Below are 12,978 nucleotides of genomic sequence, written 5' to 3' on the forward strand. Positions count from 1 at the left end.
CGCAGATGTGGTGGCGTCCTCCATGATTCCAATCATGAGCACCACCACCGCTGCGAGATCTAGCGGTTGCTACCGGAGGAACTGGCCGAGGTAGCAGATCTCGATATTGATGGTAGAGGGAGCATGTACGAGGACAACGAGCCGAGGTGAGTCACCACCATCTCGCCCCGCCACTACCCTCTTATTTTCTTCCTTGCTGGCTGCCCGCCCATCTTTCTGTTTCTGGCTGTTTGGATTGAACTGGCATGTGCTAATCTCTGTTGCTACGATTTTGGAGAGACAAGCCCCGACAGTTTCAATTTTTTATCTCTTTGTTTGGAGTGGGCATGTTTTATTTAATTCTTTATATTAGTTAACCTGTATGACTAATTTGAGAGAAAATCTTGTGTTACACAATATACATAACCAAGCAAGTATTGCATATATACAATGGTTCTTTCAAATGCAATTGATGCGGATCATTTTGATTCTGTTTACCGGACCCCATTGCATGTGGTTGCTAATGATGTTCAAGATGCAAGTCGTCACTCTCTTGTTCTCTTGGACGTGCAAAAGTAAATCCAGGTTTGTTAGGTCCCTAAGTGACTGTATCTCCAGTTGCATTGGGATGAGAAATGGAAATAGTATGGTCTGGTAGTACCTGCATTCTATCTAAACCAAAAGATCTTCTGTTGGCGCAAAAAGCAAAACATATATACAACGTTTTGGGAAATTCAACATTGTTATGGTGATGAAAACTAATTAGTTTGGTGTGCTGAATTAATTATGTTTAGAATGAAAACTTCAGACCTTGCACCAGATCAGATGTCTCACAAAGCAATTATTTTCTTTGTGCTTACTGATTTGCATATGTTGAGGTTGTTTTACTAGCGATGACAATGACCAGCATTAGCAGACAAGGTTTAAATAGTTGTGCAAGAGTTGTTGTAGGTTTCTTCCCATCCTCCCCATCTCTCTTAGATACTTCACATGTTTCTGATTTCGACTGTTGATGTAGAACTTCCTACTACGGGAGATTCATATCATTTGTTGTTTATATTACACGTAATGCTCAAGTTTTTTGCGTGAAAGTATTATTAATTGATTGAATTAGTTTAAGCTTGGTTCTTGATGATTCTTTTGTGGGACTAGAAAATGAAGCATTGTTCTGTATTCTTCCTCCTTTTTGCTCATGTCTTTGCCATAGATGTTTTTTAGGTGCATGGTGTGTTATTTCCTTGGAAAGATGATTGGCTCGCATGCTTGGTTTTCCGCTGTGAACTGCTCACATGCTTGATTTCTTATTGTGAACTATACAACTAACTACTGGTAGTTTGTGAACTACCTGCTTATTATCCCTTAAGTTATGGTCTACTATTATTCCACGTAATCTTTTGTTAACTGGCAGAATACTCTACACTACCTGGAATACAAATAGCTTGAATGGATGCATGTGTGCTCAACTCCGTATGTTATTTTCAGGAAGGTTTTGATCCATTCATGCTTTTGCAGTGTAAATTAGGTTCTTACATGCACGGAAGAGATCCTATTTAGTTATTTGCGTACTTTTGGCTGCCAATTGTTTGATCCAGGAGAATTTGTGATTTCTGCTATCTAATTTACTCATCTATACATGCTTTCTAACATGAATCCCTTGATGCATAAGAGAATTTTGATAGTTTGTGGAGCTACGGAGTTGGTCTCCGCTCGCAGTCCAGGTCACTGCTAAATTCGGGAACCTGGTTTCTATCTAGATTTAGGAGATTGACTCATTATATGTGTGATTTAACTTATAGATTGATCTTCTTTTACATGTGGCATAATATCAAAATATAACTAGTGTAGATACTCTGGAGACTCTTAGGGCCCTAGATCTGCCAGGCAATTGCAATTGTTGTTTTAATCAAACTAGAACATTATTAGCTTTGTAGTGTAAGCAGACCCTTTAGAAGGAAAGCAACATAATTGCTACCTTCCCTGTAAGTTTAGTGTGTTTCTTAACACTAAGCATCATCCCGTTATCAAATAATTATCTATGTGTTATTTCATTCTGGTGCTTGCAGGGTGCAGTACAGAAGATGGACACAAAGTTCTTGTAGGGGGGATATAAAGCTCTACAAGGTGATGGAGTTGGAAAAGTAGAGTACTTCCAGCCTCTTGAAGAACGAATCATTAAAATGAAGGTGTTTTTCCGATACTTTTCAGTTTGGTTGCTCTGTGATTGAAGCTAATTGACCTTTTTTCTTTCTCATGGAGAAATACATATACGTTACTTTCGATGATGCCATGTGCAGTCTTAAGAAGATGAACATCTTTCTTTGGAGGGAGTTTCTGATCTTATTAAATGTTATTGCGGACTGGACTACAATGTAGAACTAGGCAGGGACACCATGGGTGCAAGATGAACTCATATATAGACGACCACAGGTCCAGTGTGTTTAAAGTATATATATGTGCGGCTGCCGTAGGTACAGCTTGACAACTCCATAAGTCCATACAGGGAAACTGGATAAAGAGTCAGTGTCGCATGAGCAAAATAGTGCAACAGATGAAGCCAACATGGACGGCAATTAACTTCTATGATCTTATGGTAGGTTGAATCTGAATCACATTAATGGGTGAACTTTCTTGTAATCCTTTTTCCTGAAACTATAAGACAATGGCTTAGCATGATATTTTTGTGGTTGTGTAACCTGAAACATGATGCTAACCCGAACAATTTGTTGTCCTTTTTTGCACGAGATCACATTTTGGTAATTGTGAAGCCTATATTATGATGATCTCTTGTTGCTGTTGTAGTCTCAAGTTTATTTTGTTTCAATAAAACACATGTTGGTAGTTGCATAAGTTGAACCATGATACCTTGCTTTGCTTGCTTTGTTTCATGAGTAAATATTTTGCTGCTATAGTTTTATTATGTCTATTCTTTAATAACTGGTGTTTATTTGGACTGCATAGATATGTATACAAATCCATCAACAAGATTAGTACGCCCAGATACGCCAAGGAGGCGCGCCCTTGCGCGCCCATACCACTAGTGTCTATGACTTGACGCATGCTTTGGGGGATTGCTAGTGCATGGTCTGCCAAGACAGCCGATGCACGCTCCTTTACTTTGGTGCCTATTGCAGCAATAACAGGAAGCCTAGATCTAGCTTAAGGCTGTGGTAGCGAGCCTTAGGCGTGTATTAATGCAACGATTTTAGCACGTTATTATAGGAGTATTAATAACTTAAGAGACTACTAACTCAATACATTGTTTCTTAGGCCTATGCCAATGAAAGTTTCTTAGCATGGTTTTATAGGTAATTTGTTGATGTGTCATACTATTAATGAAGAGAAAGGATGAGGTTGTATCTCATCATAGATAAAAATAGCTAATTGTCCAATCATATACATGCATGAACACCATATCATCAAATTTAGTAAATAGACAATGCATTGGACAAGTAGGTTCTTAAATTTTTAATGCTTCTATAATACCGTATTAAGAAACAATGCATTGACACAGGCCTAAGGTCGTTTCTAAATTTAATGATTTGATGCTCATGCATAGATGTGATTGGGCTATTAACCATTTTTACCTATGATGACGTGCAAATATTGTATCTTAGTTAAGATACAATCCTATTTTCCCTCATCATTAATGTGATACATCAGCAAAACGCATATAAACTCGCGCTAAGAAACTCGATCTACGCCTTAGAAAGCGCCGCATGGCAAAACAGGGATGCGACGCGGCTACCTAGTAGGGTTCCTTATTATTTTAGGTAACTAAGTCTACGTTACCGTGTTCCATGCTACTTTAGGATTTTAAAAATCCTCTACTATTTATTGGTATTCAATTCATTGTACCTATCGTGTGGGCCCTCTATCGTATCATTATAACCAAACTAGCTGAAAGGATTGAATGACTTTCGGATAAACTGTTTACTCTACTATATATTTTGACAAAGGAAATTATTACACAAATAAAATGTGTTTCTCTTACATCATTATCTTTAGCTAATAATTAATGTTCAACATGGTGTGATGAAGGTGACCTGAATGTAAGTTTTAGCTACCATTGTAATGAAGTGTGGAGGTCGACGAAGGTCTGATTGGCTTTGTAATATTTTTTCTATAAGCATTTCCTAGATTGCAGCGAAACAATTATTTGCCGAGCCTTGATCAGTCCACATGTTTGCTATTTTTAGTATTTACACCATTTATTTGAGTTTTTTTACCCTTTATAGTTCTAGCGGTATACTAGCAGGCAGCGCCCGGCGGCACGCCGCGCCTTATTCATCCGCTTGTTGTTTGTTTTTATCGAGTTTTTGAGAATTCGTTGCACATTATGTATGTATGTATCTTTATAATGAGCGAGAGAATAGTTGTGCAAAATAGTAGTTTATTTGGTAGGCGTCTCAATTGTCTCCAAAAAAATTTGTTAAGTACGGCATAGCTAGTGGAAGATTACAGTATGGATTTTACTAACAAAGAATGTCCACTTCCATAAATCGATGCATTCATGCAAAATTACTTTTCACATGTGCACAAGTAAAATAGTGAAAAAAAGCCCTCCTTTCATACATACACAACTACCATTTCCACCCGGAGAAAAAACTACCGTATCAATTGCAAAGGAGCTATAACAGATTAATTTATTTTTTATAAAATTCATCCTAATTTTTTGTAGAGACTTCACTTAGAATTATATATAGCACACACAACACGATAGTACTCCCTCTGTTTCTAAATATAAGTCTTTTAAGAGATTTCACTAATAGTCTACATACGAAGCAAAATGAGTGAATCTATATTCTAAAGTATGTCTATATACATCCGTATATAGTTCATTAGTGGAATCTCTAAAAAGACTTATATTTAAAAACGGAGGGAGTAGTATACTCTAGCATAAGTATAGCCGAGTTAAAATCTTGTCATGCTAAACCGGTAAACAAGGAAGCCAAACACACATACTTGTCTATTTGAGAAAAATAATAATTAGGCCACAGTTTTGGTTACAAAACCCATAATCTCTGGAACGACTTGACCGAGAAACAATGGATTAGGCGGCAACATGACAACACATACAGTAATCACGTTATGTCTAGGCAAGAACATACACGAAGGCTGCTCCAGCCACGCGTGCGCCTCCATCGCTGGCCACGTGCAGCACGTGAGCGGTCACTCAAAGAAACGCCTCGTGTGTGTGGGGCTTGGCTGCCGCTCATCCAGTTCCAAATCCACCACCGGATGACCGGAGCTCCAATGGCTGCCGCCAGAGACCTCAGGTCGGAGTATCGCCCGAGATCTTGCTCAACTGCCGCCGCAGACACCGAGGTCAGCCAGCTCATCCCCCTCCTTTTCTCCCTCCCGCACGCAATGATTTCGTAGCCCAAGTTGACCAATAGCTTACTCCGAAGCAGCTCGTCGCAACCCAGTCCCAGTGCCTCTGACCTTAGAGCAAGGGAGTCCGGTGAAGGAGCTATGTACCAAGGCAACAATCCTCTTCTTCTTAGAAAGATCAGGACCCTCCATCGGTCTGAGCAAAGACATTCCACCTTCCAGATCGAAGTGATCGTGTTGATTCTACAGTTTCCTGCCCGAGGAAAAAAGATGGAGAACTTCGAGGAGAAACCGGTTGAAGACCATTACTACTTATTTACTGAGGTATTTTTTGGCCCATACAGTTGTGTGATAATTCGAATGATTTGTTGCAAGTATCAAGTGGATACAGTGCACATTGCACACTACGTACATCCTTGCAGTTGGAATTGAGACCTGTAGTAGTATGTGTTTTGTTAGGTGCCTGTTTCATGTCAATGCTCGTCATATACAAATACAGATTGGTACCACAAACATGTGCTTAAGTTAGCACATTTGCTCCCATATTACCACTCAGACCTTCTTTCCGAGTACTTGAGTGCAAAGGACAAAGGACACAATCCATCATTTTTTAGTCCTCAACCAAGTATGCATTGGCTATAGAAAGTTCACCAATTTTTCTTCAGTCCAAAATGTCCAAAGAAAATATAGCGCCGCATAAGCCTGAAATTGTCATCAGTGTCTCAAACCAATGGTACAAGAGCACTATGTAAATTATTGGCATATATTGAAACGTACCGGCTAGGCCTTGTTATATCAGGAAAAGGGAGTCAGGGACATACAAAGATGCTCCTAAATTCAGTAATAACTGAAACAGATCAAAATCACTCTGTACTCTTACATCAAGTGTTCCTAAATACAGTAATAACTGAAACAGCTCAGCATCACTTGTAGTCTTAAATCAAGAATATTGATTAACATACTACATCTTTAGAATATTTAGCTCGTACCACTGGGCAGCAAAAAAAGGACTGCAAAAATTAGCATGAACCTAGAGCTGCACGCTCATGTTTCCCTGACCTGCAGGTAGTTCTCTTGTCAACCCATTTTACTTTGAGTCACAAATATTTTTAACCTTCAAGTAATTATTATTTCCACTGATACATAGCAACACAAGAGGGATATTCATTCACATTGTTTGCCTTACCTACTACTAACGACACGCACATTCACTACACTCTGTACCTCATCTCCTTCACAAATAAGTATTTCACACTTATCAACATGAAGCCAGGATGCCGCTCAGTTTTGGTTCATAGGTTTCGTACATACACCAATTTGACTCAAATATGTTACACCACAATTACCAAATACTACCTGGCGATATGTTCCATACATCTACCTCATCGAACCCACTGTAGATATAGTAATTGTAGATTGTTAAACCAGTAATAACAGGAGCCTATTTTAGCTGGGTATTTGCGGATTCAGTTGCGCAGATTGCTGAAGAAAATCTATAGACATAAAATGGGTGAGGTAAGAGAACCCGGAATGGTATGAATCCATATAGGAATGACAATGGTCAAAATAACAATGCAAATTACCTGCATGCCATAGCAAATACATTCAGCTATGCTATTACTAAACTGACAACAGGATTTTTGGTTGCGCAGTCAATAATTAAAAGCTAAATAGATCATAGAAGAGATGGTTTCACCATTTTAGGCATTGGACTTTAAACCTCATCTTGGAGACTTATATTTTAACAAAAGAAAGGATAATATTTTCCTATTAAAGGTTAACACATAAATTTTTTCACAGGATTTCTTCAAGAAAGAAACATGTAGGATGGAAATTAGAAAGTGACACCTGCTCCGATCAAGAAGACAGAAATTTTCCACAGGATTTCTTCAAGAAAGAAACATGTAAATAGACAAAAGTTCCTGACAACAACCAAGCAAGATTGCAAGTATACATTATGTAATTCAGCTTGGTACTTGTGCCACAAATAAACCACAGTATATACAACAAAAGCTTGAACAATAATATACCATTTTGATGCAAAGTTGCATCAATTAGTCTAGATAACCATAAGTAACAATGAGTAACTCTGGAAGACCACGCGAACCTGCAAAATTCCGGCGAGTATGTGGGTTCGGCCCATTTTTCCTGTCAGAACAGAGCCCGCATAGTCGCCCGGCCCGTAAAAAAATTTACCGCGGCCCGCAAACTGCACGCCCGACCACTATATCTACGGTTTCGCGACGCGTTTATGGGTCGAAACCCTATTCCCCGCCGCCGCCGAGCCACGCAATTCCCCACCCCCCCCCTTCTCCACATTTCTCGCCGCCGACGACCACCTTCCGTCTCCAGCCGCCATGTGGGGCCGCATGTGGAGCTCCGGACGCGGCTCCGGCGGCGGCAGCGACCCCGAGCGCGAGCGGCACGTCCGCTCGAACGCCGCGAGGAAGCGCGGGGCGAAGAGGTGGACCAACCGCGGCCTCTCGCCGCCGCCGAGCTTCATCGGACGGTAGACGGAGGAGTACGACCGTCGGCACGGCCGTACGCCGTCCTCGGCCGCGGGCTCGCCCTCGGCGGCGAGAGCTTCTTCCTACGTCGGGAGCTCCTCCTCTTCTGACGCGTGCCTTCTCCCCGTGAAGAGGCAGTGGTCGGAGGAGCCGGAGGAGCTGGAGGACGTCGAGTTCGTCCCCGTCAAGGAGGAGCCCGAGGAGCTCGGCCGCCGCGGAGTTGTTGGGCCGGAGGACTTCGTCGCCGACGTGGACGCGGTTGTGGCCGCCATTGCCGAGCGGAGCGTGCACGAGGAGACGGAGCGCCGGTGCCACGACGAGGAGATCGAAGACCTCCAGTGGCAGCAGGTGGTCGAGGCCAACCTCGCCTCGAAGGCGAAGGACGACGAGTGGCGGCGCATCCGCGAGGAGCAGAGAGCGAAGTACATCAATCTCTGCAGCTCCGGCGAGGAGGATTGAGCTCCTCGAAGGCATCGTCCATGGACGTGAGCTCGCCGCCGTGAGATCCCCACCCCCCTAGTCCTGATGTAGTATATAGTATGAACTAGTGTTTGCAGTGCTTATCATGTAAAATATATGTAGTATGTAGTATGAACTTCCCGCGAAACTATATTTTCAAATTATGCAGTTTCATCTATGGTTTCTGTTCGGCCACGCTAATTTTCGACCCGCAAACGAGATCTTTGTGAAATTGCAAACGCGTTTCGTTAAACTTGCCGCCACCAACGGGGTCGAACCCCGCGGACGCCACAACTCCGAGGGGCGCCGCCAATGGTGGGGCGTCCCCAGACGGACCTTGGAGGCCGTCCTCGAGCACATCGAGGGCGGCAACTCGCCGAGGTACGAGCACCCACCGCCACCCCCCTTCTCCCGCCGTCGCGACAGCTCTTGGACGCCGAGGCGGATGTAGACGGTGTCGTACTCGTCGTCCGGCTCCCGCTCCCGCTCCTCTGGGTCGCCGACGTTTCTCCCCGTCAAGCCGGAGCCGCGGAAAATGCCGCTGGGGCGGCACACGTGCAGCGCTGGCATCGTCATCAAGAAGCTCGGCGCTTCCTCCCACCTCTCGTCAAGCCGAAGACGGAGCCGGGACTCCTCCCCATCAAGCAGGAGCACCTGGTCATGGCCGTCGATGACGAGACCGCGCTCAAATGGGCGCGGGATGACTACGCCCGGGAGGAGATGGAGCGCGAGCACTGCGCCCTGGAGAAGATCGCCGCGCGGCTGCGAGGAGGGCGGCGTCGTCATCCTCGACGACAACGACGAGGAGGCATCGGGGCCTTTCAACCCCGTTTGCCACGGCGACCCAGGGCAGGGGTGTAGCAAGGACGACGATGGCGGCGCTGACTACACCAATTTCTACAAGCTTCTCGGCATGTAGAAGGCGACCGCGTCGGGCGGCAACGGCGGGCGGCGGCGATGTAGTTTACTTAATTGTATTTAATTATGTTTTTATTTACTTTTTTACAAATTTTAATGCAAACTATAAATTTCCTTCGAATTTGACCAAATTTCATTCGGTTTTGGTTGAATTTGGGGAGAGTTTTTTTTAAAACAGTTCGTGCGATTGGGAACCCGAGCCCCCATGCTGACCTTTTTTGCCGGCGCATCCCCAGACAGCGTTGTTTCATATCCGTGGGGGCCAAACGGCTGGAGATACTCTTAGGTTGTACATGACCGATAAACATGCCGTTGTGTAAATTTAACGGACATGCATATATAGTTGCACTTGCACATGACGGGTGCATGTTCGTCGATGAACGTGCAACTATAGTTATGGACATACAATGGCATCCGCGGCTCACATGCAACTACAATTGTGCCTTGTGCGTTAATGCACGGATGTGCAACTGTATTTGCATACGTCGCGTTCGCAGACAAGTGTTCGGCCATACAATTATAGTCACATAGTGTTACGAAAAAGAAATCATATAAAAAAATAAAACGAGCAAGCAAATGAAGATAACACATACTCCTTTTGTTCCTCAATACGATCTTTTAGAGATTTTATTATGAACTGCATACAGAGCAATGAATAAATATACACTTTAAAATAGGTCTATATACATCTGTATGTAGTTCCATATTGAAATCTCTAGAATGTCTTATATTTAGAAACGAAAGGATTAGAACACAAAAAGAAATTTCCACACATATATCAACAGAAAATCTGATCGATATAATATTCACAGAGATTGAAGGAAACCGAAAAAGAAATGCATTCAAGCTCTATATATAGAAAAACGTAGCAGTAGTACCGAGTCAGCCCAAATTAACACTCATTTACATAAATACTATTATGAATGCCAAGAAAATTACAAGTAACAAGCAATATATGTGCCTCATGCGACACAATTTCAGCGTTCCGACGAAAATGGCAGAAAGATTTCTGTCACACAGATCACATCTCTGTGTACTTGCAGAAGAGTCGCATAGCTCCTGGTTAGTTTGCCTCATCTTACGCTCCAGCCTCTTCTTTGTCCACAAATCTCTCAAAAACTCATTGTCACCGTAGATATGACTACGAACCGTGTATGTAAAACGAGGATTCCAATTTATGGCCAAGTAAAATAATCCAGCTTGCAAACGACGGCTGCCGTACATTCTAATTGCACTGTTGAACGTATCAGTCAACCTTCCGATGGTTTTGACATTTCTCCTGAAAGCTTCCCATGTACGAACCTGATATACACGGTAAACCCACACGATCTTCCGCTTCTCCGTACGAAGTTTTAGTTCACGGTATAGTGATGTTGATTTAAGTATAACCGTAGGTTTAGCCATTGTTCTCATGCCAAACTCATCAAGAATACATAGCCTAAACATCTTCTTTGGTCCAATAACTTTGTCTTCTCCGTGGACTAGAGATCCAACCTTCTGTTTGAAAAGAAATAAAAACCTCCTCCTTGGATTCTTCGGTTGCTTCATCCTAGGTTACGAGATGAGCTTCAAAAAGTTAACTCCTAAAAGAGTAGCCAGTACTAACACTAGTACTATATTGAATAAGCTGGAAAGGGATAACCAAAGTTTATATACATATAACACAATAACAGATGTTGTCAATGATATGAAAACACACAGGCGAAAAACAAAAGGCGATATATTAGATCTGAGGTTAAATATATACTTACCTGCTGCCTTGCGAGATAGCTATAATATCCATACATGCCAATAGGCTAATAAACCTTAAAGATTATTGCGGGTAATGTTGCTTCCAATTATTATAAGGGCGACGGCGTTGCCAGGTTTTCAATAGGAACTCGAGTTCTAACCTGAATCCTGCAAGATTTATGTGGGAAAACCTTCGTACTCGAAGACCGATCTGGATCCGTTGCGTACGATGCATCCAACACGCCGTTTATATAGATTTTTTTTTTTTGCGGGAAACCGTGTATATAGATTTTATCTAGGGAAACTGGGAAAATCTACTAAACTACTGCACGTACGACTAGTCCTTTTTCCTATTCTCATACAGTACGAGATGGAAAATCCAGCTGTCGCTGCAGTTTGAGTCTAACTGACGTACGTACGGTTCGTACGTGAAATATCGTGTCCCGTGCGGCGGCGCGCTACCATCGGTGCTGTTTGTTCTCCTCCCTATTCCCCTTCATCCTCCACCCCGGTGGCTCACCTGTTTCGTGGGAAAGGCGGAGACGGCTACTCTCCTCTCGATCGGACCCCCTCTGCTCGTCGGCGCGCAGGCAACTCCGATCGGGTGAGTTCGCCGATGTTATGTTCCCTCTCACATTTTTTTCTCCTCTCTCTTGAGCGAGGCGAAGCGACAATTTTAAAAAACGACGCCACGAAGGGAACCACACTAGCCGTCGTCGTGGAAGCGGCTGCGTGGCAGCAACCACCGCCATGTCCCGTCGTGGAAGCGGCGGGGTTTGATTTTGGTGTGGTGGGCCTGGGGGACGAGGGAGGCTCGCTCGATCTGCGCCGGCTAGGGAGGAGTAGGCGCGCGGTTTGTGAGTGAGGGGATAAAGAAGACAACGGTGCTGCTGAATGCTGATGGTAGGGTGCTTCTCCGGCGTAGGCCAACGGCGTCCTCAACCCTGCTTGCTCTACTGCTAGTCAGGAACAATCCATTGATTTGTTTTTCATTCACCGCCTGCTAATTTCCTGCAATTCATTCAGAATAGCAGTAGTTTCAGAAACGTGTGCTTGTACATGTTGTTCATTCAGAGTAGTAAGAGATTCACAACATGTTTTCTTTGTGGCACCCGATGCAGATCATTTTGAGTAGGAAGAGACTCAGATCATGTGTGTTTTGTGCCACTTCATGCAGTTCATTCAGAGTAGCAAAGAGATTCAGAACATGTGTTTGAGAATAAACCTGCATGATGTTCAAAACTTGGTAACCGTTCTGCCTTTTGCTTGTGAGACGAATCAAATAAGCTTTGTCATTTTTTTGAATCCGCATGATTACCCTTCAGTCAGAGTGCATGATTATTCGTTTAGTGTTTTGAGTGCATGAGGGCGATTTAATTGATAGTCCATTCACAACAGTGTGATAGACACCTATCAATTTCATTTTGGTAGAGATCCACAACATCCTCACATCACTTCTTATGATTGTCTCACTGCAGTTGCCATTTTTCTTTACCATTGACAATATAAACCATTGAGTGGTTGTCACATTATCCATAGCACAGCCGCACTATCACAACGCATTTTTCTCGCTGCACTACCATAGTGTAGTGTGCCATTTTCATACTAGAGTAGGTTTGCATTATTTCTTATATATAGAGTGATTTTCCAAAAAAATAATATCAAAGAGCAGTTTCCATAATTTGCATTTATGGACGAAGAGGAAGACATGTATCATAAGCTGATGCATAGCAACAGATACCAAAGGAACACGAAGTCAAAAAATCAAAGAGTAAACTTCTTTTTTGTGTCCCTGATAGCCTTTTCTTCACGCTTTCTTTTTCATGCTTTTTTTAATATAAATTTTGCACACCTTTCATAATTTGTAGGAACTTTTTATTATTATTTACCACTGACAGGTTAAGCAAGTTAAAAATCTGGCAAGCATGTGTTTTTTTTTAAACCCGACATCCAAAGTAATCATAATATGACAACCAAGTAGTTGTAATCTGACTACTAAGTTCAAAAAAATTGGCAACCAATTACGAATTATCTGGCAACTAAGCATTTTTCT

At 42.7% G+C, this 12,978-nt stretch overlaps 1 long non-coding RNA gene across 2 annotated transcripts; it reads left to right on the forward strand.

Annotated features, from left to right (window-relative positions):
* The first annotated feature begins 5,129 nt into the window (after positions 1 to 5,129).
* On the forward strand, positions 5,130 to 7,281 carry LOC123430483. Of its 2 annotated transcripts, XR_006622945.1 has the most exons (3): positions 5,149 to 5,304; positions 5,391 to 5,634; positions 7,111 to 7,281. It is a non-coding gene; the product is annotated as an uncharacterized LOC123430483 (long non-coding RNA). The 2 variants fall into 2 exon arrangements; XR_006622944.1 differs by lacking the exon at positions 7,111 to 7,281 and having other exon boundaries at positions 5,130 to 5,304; positions 5,391 to 5,858.
* Positions 7,282 to 12,978: the final 5,697 nt, after the last annotated feature.

The sequence above is a fragment of the Hordeum vulgare genome, chromosome 2H, assembly GCF_904849725.1.
Source record: "Hordeum vulgare subsp. vulgare chromosome 2H, MorexV3_pseudomolecules_assembly, whole genome shotgun sequence".
In the NCBI taxonomy this organism is placed as follows: Eukaryota; Viridiplantae; Streptophyta; class Magnoliopsida; order Poales; family Poaceae; genus Hordeum; species Hordeum vulgare.